Source organism: Panthera uncia (genome assembly GCF_023721935.1).
Source record: "Panthera uncia isolate 11264 chromosome D3 unlocalized genomic scaffold, Puncia_PCG_1.0 HiC_scaffold_8, whole genome shotgun sequence".
Taxonomy (NCBI): domain Eukaryota; kingdom Metazoa; phylum Chordata; class Mammalia; order Carnivora; family Felidae; genus Panthera; species Panthera uncia.
This window is the reverse complement of record NW_026057586.1, coordinates 56,085,640-56,101,417: the sequence shown is the minus strand read 5'-3', so window position 1 is coordinate 56,101,417 and position 15,778 is coordinate 56,085,640.

Here is a 15,778-nt window from a genome sequence, read left to right as displayed (position 1 = left end):
GCTCATTCTCTCTCTCTCTCTCTCTCTCAAAATAAATAAATAAACTTAAAAACAATTTAAAAAATCATTCATGATTCTGTGAGTCAGCAATTTGGGCTCATCTGGTGGCTGTTCTGGTCTTGACTGGGCTCCCTGTGTGTCTGTGGTCGGCTGTGAGCTAGGTAGCCTCTAGGTCCACAGCTGGACTGGCACAGTCAAGAGCAGGATAGTCTGAGCGTAAGTACATATAACGAGGGGTGAAGAACTGTGCCCATTTTGACAATTTAACACAGATACTATGCTGCGCCTATAGAAGACAGAAATATTAAAAATGAAAAAGAAGAGAGAAGTCTTGGCATTATGACTACTTTATTTTCACTGTTCTACTGGAACAGAATCAATTCTAAAATAAGTCTGTGGGATGCCTGGGTGGCTCAGTTGGTTGAGCATCCAGCTTCGGCTCAGGTCATGATCTCACGGTTCATGAGTTTGAGCCCCACATCGGGCTCTGTGCTGACAGCTCAGAGCCTGGAGCCTGCTTTGGGTTCTGTGTCTCCCTCTCTCTCTGCCCCTCCCCCACTCACTGTCTCTCTCAGAAATAAACAAACATTCAAAATAAATAAATACATAAATACACAAATAATAAATAAAATAAGCTTGTTTGTGTTTTCTTTCTCCAGCCTAAAGTCACCTTAGCACGTAACATTATATAAAGTTACATCTAATAGAATATTATATAAAACAATACTTTTAATTTATTTTGTCTTCTTCCTGTGACTTTACCACTATCTTTCCAGTCACATTCACCTTGAGTCATGGTTGGACTATCATTGGAGAGAAAAGAAGGATCACAATTAATGAATAACATGTCTAATTCCTGCTAGTGATGGAGTTATTCACATAATGCTCAGAAAATATAAACAATTCCCCCAAAGTCTGTTAGCTGTGGAAACAGTACTGGAAATCCCAATTTCTTGATTGTTGTTTCAATACTCTAGTCCTTTTTTTTTTTTTTATGTTTATTTATTTTTAAGAAAGAGAGAGAAAGAGTGTGGGGGAGGGGCAAAGAGAGAGGGAGACACAGAATCTGAAGCAGGCTTCAGGCTCTGAGCTGTCAGCACAGAGCCCGATGCGGGGCTCGAACCCACGAACCATGAGATCATGACCCAAGCTGAAGTCAGACCCCTAACCGATTGAGCCACTCAGGCGCCCCTCAATACTCTATTCTTCACACCATGCTGATTGCCAGGGATGACCTTTACTAATAAGTTTAATGGTTTAATTATTTTTCATTTGGCCAGAGTGTCCAGGAACATAGTGCCCAGTTGGAAAAAGAGCTGTCTGCTAGAAGAAACAAGATGGGCCCGTAGATCAGGCTTTCCCTACTGTGCTCCGAGAAGCTATTGCTACTTGCTGCCCTGGGCAGCTCCTTCTGGCTTTCATCGCTTCCCCCTTTACTCTTGGCTGTACTTCTTGGGGAGGTTTGGGGGCACTGTCACTGGCAGTTCATGCCTTGACTCTGCCCTCAGTGGCACTAAGGATTAGTTCAGGCTGAGTAAAAGAGAAAACCCCAAACAACAGTTCTATAAGCATCATTCTCTCATAAAACTCTTCTCACATCACGGAAATTGATTTAGGCGAATGGGGCCAGGAAGGCAGCTCCCCAAATACCCTAGAGACCCAGGTTTCTCATTTCTGCTTCTTTGGGTTGTCACTTCTGTCTTCAAGAGCATCACAAAGCTTCTGAATCTTCAGCGGTCACATGTGCCATCCAAGCAGCGAGAAGGCAGAAGGGAGGAAGGAGGAATGAAGCATAGCTTCGTCTAACTAAACACTCTTCTCGGATGTCCCATCCAGCATTTCATCTTACTCCTTGTTGGCTAAAGCTTGTTACGAAGTGTTGTAACACTTTGCTGTAAGGAGTCTGGGAAATCGAGTCTTTTATTTGGACGCATCCCTAGGCTGAATAAAAGCAGGGACAAAGAAGAGGAGGAGGTTGACATTGGGCAGGGGCCTGTCAGTCTCCCACACTTGCTGACTGAAGACAGCCAGCCTTGGGTGAAATCAAATGTTGTCTCTCCTCAAAACAATATTTCCCTCCTCATGATTAGGGAAGGGCCCTGCGCTTTGTAGCTGGTGGTCAGAAACTCTATCTGGTGACAGGGCCAAATTCTCTGACAAAAGATGGCAACAGGGCTTCCCAATAGCTCATGTATGTAAGAGGGCCTTTTTAAAAACAACAACAACAACAACAACAAAAAACTAAAATACATTTGAGCTCATGAGATTTATCCCCGCCCCCTCCCCCCATGAAGTTTCTTTAGCACTGAACACTTAAAAGTACATTTTGGTTGGGGCACCTGGGTGGCTCAGTCAGTTGGGCGGCCGACTTCGGCTCAGGTCATGATCTCATCATTCGTGGGTTTGAGCCTGGTGTCGGGCTCTGTGCTAACAGCTCAGAGCCTGGAGCCTCCTTCAGATTCTGTGTCTCCCTCTCTCTCTCCCCCTCCCCCACTCACACTCTGTCTCCCTCTCTCAAAAGTAAACATTAAAAGAATTTTTTTTAAAGTAAATTTTGGTTAATATACAATAAGAATAAGGTTACTTAAAGCAACACAAAATGCTGTATTAATCATTAGGAAATGCAAACTAAAGCAAAAAATATTGGCAACGGTAAGTACTAATAAAGATTGTTTACTCATAGCAACTGCAACTCTTATACGTAGCTAATGGCAATGTAAAGCAGGATAGCCATTTTGGAAAATTGGAGATTTAAAAAAGTCAACTTTTAACCATATATAGCCCTGCAGCTTTAACCAGATATCTTTGCAATTCTACTCCTACACATTTACCCCTAAGAACTGAAAACATATGGCAATACCAACTTTGAACTCTGATGTTCATAGCAACATTATTCACAATAGCCCTAAATCAGTTTTTACAATGGGCCAAGGTTGAAGAAACTTATGACAAAGGAGAACCGGTGAGATAGATGTTCTAAACCTTAATGGCAGTGGTGATTATGGGTGTGTGGCTTGTCAACAGTGGGTGAAGTGGGTGCATTTAGTATACGTAAATCCTCAGTAGATTTTTTTTAAATAATTGTTTTAATGTTTATTTATGTTTGAGAGACAGAGAGACAGAACACAAATGGCGGAGGGACAAAGAGAAAGGGAGACACAGAATCCAAAGCAGGCTCTGAGCTGTCAGCACAGAGCCCGACGCCGGGCTCAAACGTATAAACTGCGAGATCATGACCTGAGCTGGAGTCAGACACTTAACCGCTTAACTGACTGAGCCACCCAGGCGCCCCTAAAGTTGATTTTTTTAAGGGAATCTGGATATACCAAGAGGGCATTACCCATTTTCCTCCAGAGACCTTACGTGAGGAAGTCTCTCTGTGTCCACCCTTGGGACCACAGAACACTGTCAGCTCAGGGGTCTTGGATTACTGAGGGCAAGGAGAAGCCCATCTTCAGCAGGAGGTGGAAGCGATGTAGGTAACACCCGAATTTGGTGTGTATTTGAGAGTGGTTAATGGGACAGAAAAATCCTTTGGCTGATAAAATGGGAAATTAACCAGTGTCTGCCTGAGAATTAGTTACAGTAGGTCTTAAGCAAAGCACTATGGGCACAATTACAGACACTTTTTTAAACTGTATCTAGTAAGACTTGTTAATAGCAAGATTACAAAATATCAGGCATAGAAGTGGCTACTGGAAGCAAGGGATATAAATGGGCTCGACTCTGTCTCCAGGATGGCTCTCTAGATCTTATGAGACCTACCTCATGCAACCTGCTCAACTCCTGTTCACTTTGTCCACAAGGAGCAGTACCAGCTTCCAGAAAAATACCTGGAGAAATTAGCTGTGTGTTTTCAACCACTGCGACTGTCTTTGCATACACACTTAGGAGATAAGTAAAATCTGTATTGCTATGGGAATGCAGGCAAGCTTGTGGCATAAGTTAAAAGCAATTGCTATGATAACATGGATATGGGAATGGAAACGATCTTAACAAATGTGTAATTTTGACTAATTCTATCAGCATTTCTGTAGGCCCTACAAGATCAAATACATTTGGGAAATGCGATATATTCTGATGCCCTCTTGCAGATCCACAAAGAATATTTGCTCATTAATGGAGTCTAAAAGTACTGTTTTAGAACTCTAAGACAGTATTTCCCAGACTTACATGATCAGACCCTCCTTTTCTCCCTGACCATTTGTTTCCCACAGATGACGTTTTAAAATTCCATGTCCCTTGGGGCACCTGGGTGGTTCAGTTGCTTAAGCACCAGACTCTTGATTTTGGGTCAGGTCATGATCTCACAGTTCATGAGATTGAGCCCTGCCTAGGGCTCTGTGCTGTCAGCTTGGGATTCTCTCTCCTCTCTCTGACCCTCCCCACCACCCCCAAAATAAACTTAAAAAAAAAATTAAAAATAGAACAAAATTCCATGGCCCGCACCTTAGGAAATGCTACATAAAATGGAAAGTTGGTTTAACTGCTACAGACACACTCCTCAAAGGTCACTGGTCACTGGTGTATTGGTTTCACAGGTATGTGGTGATGACATTCAGACAACTTTTATGTGCACATTTTGTCTTAATTCAATCATTTTATATCTGTGAAAGTGACATACGAATGCACCACCAGATAAAAAAAAATGTAGTTTCTACATTTAGGGTTAATTTTACATGCATAAAATTCCAATTCATATTCATAATTTGTCCACTTACAGATGCAAAATTTGGTACCCAAATGACCATGCAGAAAAGCAGTCTGATCCTGGCAAAATAAAGTACTCTGGGTACAATTAGCCAGCTGGCATTGAATAGATACAGTCCACTAACTGGCTTGCTTACACGTGGAAGCTAGAACTATTTTCCTATATTTCTTCACTTGTGGAGGAAATGTTGGGCATAATTTTAAGGGCAAAAAGAGGAATATTAGAAGAACATCGGAACTATTTCAAAAGACCACTATTCTAGAATAATTTCTTAATGACATAGTCTGACTTAACCCATTTTTTAAAGCTTTCAAAAGTGCAATGACATACTTTTGGTTTCATTTATTAGAAAAATACACTTTTATTTACCTGAGAGGGTTAGATATTTGATCTTATGAAGAGGTACTTGCATGTAATTTCATGATTTCTTTATATGTATGTCTTTAATTTTAAGATCAGTTCCTTAATCATCAGTTGATTCCTGCCAGTGACTTTGGAAAATACATGTACATCCAGTCAACAAAGGCACTATCCTGTGATCACCTGAATATGTATATTTAATAGAAGCTCAAATTGTAATAAACTTCCACACCCAGCACGGGGCTTGAACTCAAGACCCTGAGATCGAGACTCGAGCTAAGATCAAGAGTCAGACGCTTAACGGACACCCTTGTTGTAATAAACTTCTTTGTGTATTTTTTGCTTAGATCTAGATATATCTATATTTATACAACCGAAATAAAAATGGCTAAAATTTGCTTCCCAGAGGTACAGGCAACTGAACATGTTCCCTGGTGGCACTCAGAACTCTCAGCTGTCCTGGAACTGAGCCAGGTATATCCTTGTGTTTGATGGTTTATTGACTAATGATTAGGGACATTCATATTGAAAAACTTAACTATGTGACTGTGACTAACACCAAGCAGTACTACAGATTACAGATCGCTCTAATCAGAAAGAGTCAGTTTAACGAGGAAAGGGTGAAAAGACACAGTTTGGAAGCCCTTAGTATTCCAGGTTTCATTAGCTTGATACTAGAGAGTATACAACGTATCCCTTGTGTATAGAAATAACATTGCACCAGGTGCCTGAGTGGCTCTGTCGGTTGGGTGACTAACTGGATTTCGGCTCAGGTCATGATCTCTTGGTTTATGGATTTGAGCCCCATATTGGGCTCTGTGCTGACAGTGCAGAGCCTGCTTGGGATTCTCCCTCTCTCCCTTTCTCTCTGCCCCTCCCCTGCTTGCCCATTCTCTAAATAAATAAGCAAACAAACATTGCACCTATTTTGTGTATGTGAGAATATGGAGGATTTACTTTGATTTTGCATAAAGACATATCAGACATAAAAACAATTTTAAGGATTATAGACATTTCTTCCTAATCACTTAAGATAGCTAGGAAGACCACATCATTGTGAATGCTGCCAAAGGATCATGGAAGGAAGGAAGGGAGGGAGGGATGAAGGAAGGAAGGGAGGGAGGGAGGGATGAAGGAAGGAAGGAAGGGAGGGAGGAAGGAAAGAAGGAAGGAAAGAAGGGAGGGAGGAAGGAAGGAAGGAAGGGAGGAAGGAAGGAAAGAAGGAAGGGAGGAAGGAAGGAAAGAAGGAAGGGAGGAAGGAAGGGAGGAAGGGAGGAAGGGAGGAAGGAAGGGAGGAAGGGAGGAAGGAAGGAAAGAAGGAAGGGAGGAAGGGAGGAAGGAAGGAAAGAAGGAAGGGAGGAAGGAAGGAAGGAAGGGAGGGAGGAAGGAAGGGAGGAAGGAAGGAAGGAAGGAAGGGAGGGAGGAAGGAAGGGAGGAAGGAAAGAAGGGAGGGAGGAAGGGAGGGAGGAAGGAAGGAAGGGAGGAAGGAAGGAAGGAAGGAATTGGCAATTTGGATTTCATGCTAGTTATAATTAAGGATTTTCCAAGGGGTTCATTATTTTTAAAAATTCTTACAATATTGCCCCTGCTGAAATTTGTTTATAATAACTCTATTACTATTAATAACTCGATTACTATTATTATTACTATTTTTAAATGATATGAGATATGCTTCACACCCAGGCTCTGCTGTTGACTCTATCTACTACTCAGTAGAATGACCCAGGAAGCTCTGAAAAAACAGAGGCCTAGACCCCACTCTAAAATAACTAAACCCTAATCTCAGAGGTAGGCCCAGGACTCCGTGTTTTGTAAAGATTCCCCCAGGTGATTCTGTGCCCTGAACCACTGGATTACATTTCTCACCATTATAGAATTATTCAACATAATCTCATAAATGTTAAATAAAATGTTTATGTCTGTTTGAGATACTTTCCATCAGAACAAACTAATACACATTTTTAAAATAAATGATGTGCTCGGGTAGATCACAGAGGGGAAACTCCCAAAATACCCCTGTAATTACCCTCATCTGTTTCCTCTAGATAATTTTCAAAAAGGATTGAGATGTACATCCAAATCTATGTAAATTATATAGCCTTATAATTAGCACCTTGAGGTTTTTGGGTAAATTTCTCCTAAGCTGTAGCTATGAAGCTCTAAATTCTCAAACTGTCTGCAGAAGGAGGATGCTTTCCAATTAGGGTGTTTTCTCTTGACTAAATAATTAAGTAGCTCAGTTGATTTGAACAGCCTGTAGGTAAGAGCAGACAAAAATGATAATGTATGCCCTCATTAGGGAATACTATGCAGGAAAAGGATCCACAGAGATGAAGGAAAGAAATGGAAATTATGCCTTATGTATGATAGCTCTTGAGTGGAATTTTGTACTATACCATCACTTAAAGCTATGAAAAAGTTTAGATGTCTCCATATATTTGATAGTAAGCCAAAGTGGTTCATTCTAATTCAGAATGTACCATCTCACTTAAATCTGTACAGATTAAAAAAAAAAGTATTGGAAATCAAATAGAGTCTTTACAACGTATACGTTTTGTGTACTAAGTAAGTACCCATCCAAATGTATTGGTAGATTAAGTTCACTTACATTGCCTTTGAATCATTTAAAAGACTACAGAGTCATTCCAAATATTGTTTATCAAGCTTGAGGCTTTTCTCCAAGTTCTGCCTTTCTTTTGGGATCATATCTATCTGCACTGCTTTGGAAGACTATAAGGCTCAGATAACCAACAGCAGGTTTAACTATTTTGGAATGTTATTTAACAACTGAAAATAATTTGAGGCCAGAAACTCTTGATACCAAAAGTCTCCTTTAATTTGCCAGTTTAATTTGTGGGATGATTTATTCATTCAAAATGCTCTCTAAAGGATTATGGGTTAATTAAATAGCTCATCTGGTAGAACTCCTAGAGTTCAGAGGACAGAGTTAATCTAAACTTCAAAGAATATAAAAATAAGATAAACACAAGAAAAGAGAAAATAAAACAACACAAAATGATGCCATACTTCCCTCCTATAAACTGGTCATGGTTCTCTTCAAATGCCATTTGTTTTGTTTTGTTTTTTCATATTTAGAACGAAAATATAAGAGAAAAGCAGAAAATGCCCCCAGGTAGTTAAAATTTAGAAGTTTCGATGGTGTTTAAAAGCAGAAGACTGTACTCAGTCTGCTAATGTGGCAGAGTTTACAAACACGTGTCTCAAGACAGAAAGACAGATGTTCAATTAACAAAAGTTTTTCTTTGTTGTTTGGTTTTTTGGTTCTGTTTCATCCTGAAAGCTCAGGATAGGAGACAAGAATATTTATGAAGGGAAACAGATTCTACCCAATAGCCCCTCAACAACCTTTATCACGTTAAGATATCCTTGAGTGAAGAGCAGAGTAAACAAATTAGAGGCATTTAGAATAAAATGATCTGATTTGAGAATTATAAGCAGAGGCTTCTCATTAAAGATGGCAAACAACACTTACATCTATGTCTCTGCCCACCTAAAGTTCCTCTGAAGTTGCTTAAAAAATATTTTTAGGGGCACCTGGGTGGCTCAGTCAGTTAAGTGTCCAACTTCGGCTCAGATCACAATCTTGAGGTTCCGGGGTTCTAGCCCCATCTCCGGCTCTGTGCTGACAGCTCAGAGCCTGGAGCCTGCTTCGGATTCTGTGTCTCCCTCTCTCTCTGCCCCTTCCCCCCTGTCTGTCTCACAAATAAATAAACATTAAAAAATATTTTTAAAATGGTATAACCATAAGTGTACTATCAGTGGCCCAGAGTTGGCTTAATAAACAGAATAGAACCTTAAAAATTGTCACCAGTGTCTCAGAGAAGTTCTAATTGGGAGGATATTAGGGTTCAGCAGAAGAGGTTATTTGCTTACTTGCTCATCCACCCATTGGGCAAATATGTATTAGTGCCAACCATGTAGCAGGCATTATTCTAGGTGCTGAGGATTAGCAGTATCCACATGGACAAAACCTCCACCCTCTTGGAACTTAGACAGGGCACAGAGGAAATCAATCAGGCAGATATCATATGTCATATGCAAATGAAATAATATGGAGAAAAATAAAGAAGAATGGAGTAAGGGAGTGAGTAGTAGGGCTGGGGCCTCAAATGCAAGTTGTCATATCCCATTCAGGCTGCTATGACAAAATGACATAGATTCGGTGGCTTATCAACAACAAATGCTTATTTCTCACAATTTGGAGGCTGAGAAGTCCAAGATCAGATGCCAGGTTAGGTGTCTGGTGAGATGTGCTTCCTCGTTCAGATGGCTGAACGTTCTTTCTACAACCTCACGAGGTAGGAGTGGGAGGAAGTTCTCTGGAACCTCCATAAAAGAGGGTGGGGATTATAGGAACACTAATCCCATTCAGGAAGGCTCTATCTCACGATCTAACCGCCTCCCAAGGGCCGCATCTCCTGATACCATCACATTGGGGTTATGTTTCAACATACGAATTTGGGGATGGGTTGCATACAAACATGTAGCAGAGGAGTCAGGAAAGACTTCACCGAGGTCTGAATGAATTGAGGAAACAAGTCACGCAGATATCTGGGGGAAGAGTATGTCAGGCATAAGGAAGAACAAATGCCATTGTGCTGGGGAGACAGTGTAGTTGGAATTGAGGGAGAGAGGTGTGACACACGAAGGAGGTGATACCGAAGTAGTAGAAATACTACAAGCAGTAGAGGAAATTCTCATCAAAGGAGACTTTATAGAGCATGGTAAAGACTTTAAATTTTATTCTAAGTGAGATGAAAAGCCATTAGAATTTGTTTGTTTTGTTTTGAGAGAGACAGAGAGAGCACGTGTGGGTGAAAGGGGCAGAAGGGGAGAGAGAGAGAGAGAGAGAGAGAGGCAAAGAAAGAGAGAGATGAGAGAGAGAGAGAAAGAAACAGAGAGAGAAAGAGGAGAGAGAGAGAATCTCGAGCAGGCTCCACGCTTAGCAGAACCCAATGCAGAGCTTGATCCCATGCCTCTGGGATCATGACCTAAGCCAAAATCAAGAGTCAGTACTCAATTGACTGACCCACTCAGGCACCCTACCATTAGAGTACTTTAAGCAGAGGAATGAAATGGTGTGATTACATTTAAAGAAATCACTGACTCTGGTATGGAGAATAGACTCTGGAGACAGGAAGGGCAAGGGATGTAAGTTAGGAGGTCATTTTAATAGTCCAATTGAGAGATGATGGTGGCTTAGGTCTGTACATTAAAGGTAAAGTTGATGAGAAATAATTGGATTCTGATTAGAAGAGATTTGAATAAAGTGCTTGGAAATAAAAACAATATGATTGCTTAGAACACAGGCATACACAGATACATCTGTAGATATGCTGAATTTAAAACTTGGACAAAACTTGATGTGCCTAAAAAATAAAATAAAATAAAATAAAAATTGCACAAACCTTGAAGAGTAAATTATTAATCTGGAAGGCAAACTAAAGGAAATATCTTACAACATTGATGAGAAAACAAAGAGTTTAAAAATTAAAGTCAAAAGCCATGAAGCAGGGGATCCAAAATATATTCAATAAGAGTTCCAGCTAGGAAGAATAGAAAACATGGAGGAGGAGAAGAAATAAAGAAATACAGAAGGAAAATTCCTGGAGGTTAAACAAACACACAAAGAAAAAGATGGGAATCTTCAGACTGGAATCACCAGATATCAAAGCAGGGCTGATGAAAACAACTGAAAGCCTTGAGGTAGGAGAGCTCTAGAAAGTCAGATCTTTGGAAAGGAACGCAAACAGACTTAACGTCAATCCTCTAATTAGAAACACTGCATGTGAGACATAAAAGAAACAATTCATTCGAAGTTCTGAGGAACAGATATTTTGATTCTAGAATTCTTCACCTAACCAAAATAACAATCAAATGTGAATACAAAGCAAAATATGTTCAGACACGAATCTTACATTTTCATCACTTCCATGAAAACAAAATTGTTCAAAGTTACTTGTCAAGAACTGGGAAAGGTCTGCTCTGGGATTTTACTCTGCTTACAAACTAGTCTGCCAGTTTCATAGATGCTGACAGAAGACACAAGACTCCCAGGTGAGAGAAAAGTGACTTTATTATTTATGGAACAGCAGGCAGCCTGAGCGTCATGTTTGCATTGGTATCTTTTGCCCGCTAGTCCCATGGGGGTGATGTGGGGCAGCCCAAGTGAGTGCCGTGTATATAGCTGCTTTGCCTCACAGTCAGGTGACCCTGATCTTAGGAAATCTCTGGTCATACAAGGGGCTGCTGGTAAACCTGACCAACTTTCCCTTAGAGGGAGACATCATCATTATTATCCTTGTCAGGTAACACATCTGCCCTCTATCCCAGAGAAAGACACTAATCTTGCCATATAAATGGCCTTGAAAAGACAGTGTTGGACAAAGGCTGTCACAATTCATATAGAAATGTCACGGGGTAGTCCCTCAACATTATTCCAGCAAGATGCAGAAAAAAATTCAAGAAAAAATGTGGGCTATACTTATGTAAAAATTTTTACAGCTGACTATGAACTGGAGAAATATATAACTCTGGAAAGAAATTCAAATGCAATGATAATGAGGTGCTTGGAAGATTCTCCCTTGACCCACGAAGTTTAAGTTGCACAGTGTTAAATTTACATTTCATTCTATCTGGCTTGTGCATATGACCTCATCCCAATTCTATGGTGAATAAAGCTTACATAACTTTTTTATATGATAAGCAATACTTATTTTGGCTTATGTATTATTTACTTTTTTGATTCAACCTTCAGACAACTTGTGGGAAATCAATTATAATTACAAATGAAATCTCACTATTATAAAAATATCTTAAACTTCTACAGCCAGACAAGACAACGTGACAAAGACCAGGCTTAACTTCCCTCCACGAGCAGCTAAGAAACGGCACGAAATATGTGGAACAACTGTTTTCAGACGTTGGACACCAGCCAGCTCAGGACTAGGATCCCTGAGAGTAGATAAACAAAGTAAGCCCTACATTTGTCCATATTCCTGCCTGGAAGCACTTTCCTAAACACAGGTGTAAGAAGGGGAACTCCAAATAGGGCTAAGTGCCCCACTGAGATGATGAAATGGAAATAAGAGTTAGAAGCGGCTGAAGCAGCTGGAGGTTGATGGGTTGAACCCGCAGAAACTAGACTCCTTCCATCTTCAACGTGAAACCTCAGTGACCCTCGCATGAGTCATTCCTTTGAAGGACTACGAGGTTCAGAGTCTCTGCCAGTGCCCCCCTGCACTCTGAGAAAACATTATTGGTTATAACGATTGTAAGCAATAAACTTTCATGTGTTAAGCCAATGAAATATTCAGATTGTGTGTTACAGCAAGTAGTGTTACTTACTCTGATGAATACCACATGATATTTTCCAACTTCTACATGGCAAAAGAATTTCATAAACAAAGATGAAATAAAAATTGTAAAAATAGGAGAACATCTTTACAATATACGACTCAGACAAAGAGCTGAAATATCCGTAAGAGAAAAACTAACAGCTCAATTGAAAGACAGGCAGAAGTTATAAACAGAGTTTTCATGATAAAAATGCAAATGGAATTTAAACATATCAAAAATTCTCAAACACACCCATCATAAGAGAAATGCAAATTAAAATTAAAATTATGCAGTGGTTTGGGGGCCTGGGTGGCTCAGCTGTAAAGCATCTAACTTTAGTTCTGGTCTTGATCTCATAGTTTGTGAGTTCAAGTTCCACATCGGGTAAGCTCAAGCCCTGTGTTGGATGAGCTCGAACCCTGCTTCAGGTGAGCACAAGCCCTGCTACGGGTAAAACATGAGCCCTGGGTAAGGAGTCCCGCTCCTCTCTCTCTCTCTCTGCCCCTCATGGGATTCTGTCTCTCTCTCTCTCTGCCTCTTGCTCACTTACACCCTCTCCCTCTCTCTCTCTCTCAAAAAAAAAAATATATATATACATATCATACTGTGGTTTGTATTTTTTAAGGCAGTAAAGTTCATTTTTGAAGAGCAAAGCTATAACTTTAATGTATTTTAAACAACTTATAAACCTCAAAAAACAAATAAAATGTCTTTATAAAAATGTATGTAATATTCCAATATAAAGTATTAACAGATAAAATTAATAAGTGTTATTCAGTAAAAAATCTAGGGGTGCCCGGATGGCTGAGTTGGTTAAGCATCCCACTCTTGATTTCAGCTCAGGTGATGATCTCATAGTCATGAGACTGAGCCCCACATCAGGCTCTGCCTGGAGCCTGCTTGGGGTTCTCTCTTTCCCTTTCTCTCTGACCCTCCCCCCTCCAAATAAATAAATAAACATTTTTTAAAAAGAAAAAGAAAAAATCTAGGCAACACATTAAAATCAAAAGCATGTAATTAATCCTTAAAAATTTAAATCCAATAATATTATTGAATCTTTTGAAGTCTGATCTTAACAAATAAAATGAATCATATCACCATTGTTGTGTTGTAAGCAGATTATTGAGCAATTTTCAGCTGCTGAAAAAGCCCTTTCTGACTTTATTCTAGTCATGGGAATGGTGAGCAGATAGTACTCCAAATATCTTCTAGAACACCATCAACTTCAAGTAATTCTTTCTTTTTTAACTACAGGAGAAATTTTCAGCAACTTTCTTTCTTTCTTTCTTTCCTTCCTTCCTTCCTTCCTTCCTTCCTTCTTGTAGCAGAGATTGCAATATTTTTATCGATAGCAAATTTGACAACTTACAAGAAATGGATAAATTCTTAGAAACATATAACCCAGCAATACTGAATCATGGAAAAAAAAAAAAGAAAATATGAATAGACCAATTACTAGTAAGGGGGTTGAATTAGTTATCCTAAAACCCAACAAATAAAAATTTAGGATCAGATGGCCACACTGAAATTCTATCAAATATTCAAAGAGGAATTAATACAAATTCTTCTCAAACTCATTTCATGATTTTAGTTCCCAAATCAGAGAAGGATGCCACAAGAAAAGAAAATTACAAGCCAATGTCCCTAATGAACATGGATGCAAAAATCCTCAACAAAATATTAAGAAAACTGAGTTCAACAATATATTAAAAGGATCATACATCATGATCAAGTGGAATTTATTCCAGGGATGCAGGAATGCTTCAGCATCTGCAAATCAATCAGTGCCATACACTACATTAACAAAATGAAGGATAAAAATTGTAGGATCATCTCAATAAAGCCACAAAAGGCATTTGACAAAATTAAACATCTATTCATGACAAAAACTCTCAACAAAATAGGTATAGAGGGAATGTACTCAGCATAATAAAAGCCATACATGATAAACCCACAACTAACATCAGACTCAATGGTGAAACGCTGACAGCTTTTTCTCTAAGATCAGAAACAAGATAAGGAATTCCACTCTTGCCACTTTTATTCAACATAATATTGGAAGTCCTAGCCAGAGCAATTAGGCAAGAAAAAGAAATAGAAGTCATCCAAATTGGAAATGGAGAAATAAAACTGTCACTATTTGCAGATGACATGATATAATAGTTATAAAACTCTAGAGACACCACCAAAAAGCTGTTAGAATTAATAAATGAATTCAGTAAAATTGCAAGATACAAAATCAACATACAAAAATCAGTTGTGTTTCTATACTCTAACAAACTATCAAAAAGATAAATGAAGAAAGCAATTACAATTGCATAAAAAAAACCCCACTAGGAATAAATTTAATCAAGGAAGTGGAAGACCCATATGCTGAAACTCTAACACATTAATAAAAAAAAAAAAGTTGGAGAAGACATAAATACGTGGAAAGATATTCCATACTCATGGATTGGAAGAATTAATACTGCTAAATTGGCGACACTACTTATGCAATCTACAGATTCAATGCAATCCCTATCAAAATTCCAATGAGATTTTTCACAAAAAATAGAACAGTCCTAAAACGTGTCTGAAACCGCAAAAGATCCCTATCAGTTGGGGCGCCTGGGTGGCTCAGTCGGTTGAGCCGCCGACTTTGGCTCAGGTCATGATCTCGCCGTCCGTGAGTTCGAGCCCTGCGTGGGGTTCTGTGTTGACAGCTTAGAGCCTAGAGCCTGCTTCGGATTCTGTGTCTCCCTCTCTCTGCCCCTCCCCTGTTCATGCTCTGTCTCTCTCTGTCTCAAAAATAAATAAACGTTAAAAAAATTAAAAAAAAATCCCTAATAGCTAAAGAAGAACAAAGCTGGAGATTTTCAAACGTCCTGATTTCAAACTATATTAAAAATGCATAGTAATCAAACTGATATGGTTTTGTCAGTACAAGAGACACACAGATCAGTGGAACAGAACAGAGAGCCCAGAAATAAACCCACACATATATAGTCAATCAATTTACAACAAAGCAGGTAAGAATATAACATGGGAAAAGGACAGTCTCTTCAATAAATAGTGCTGGGAAAATTGCACAGCCACATGCAGAATAATGACACTGGACCACTATCTTCAATCATACACAAAAGTTAACTCAGAATGGATTAAGGACTGGAATGTAAGACCTGAAAACCATAAAACTCCTAGAAGAAAACATAGTGGTTAGCTCCTTGACATAGGTCTCAGTGATGATTTTTTAAAAAATATGACACCAAAAGCAAAAGCAACAAAAGCAAATATAAACAAATGAAACCACATCAAGCTAAAAATTTTCTGCACAGCAAAGGAAACTATCAATAAAATGAAAAGGCCGGG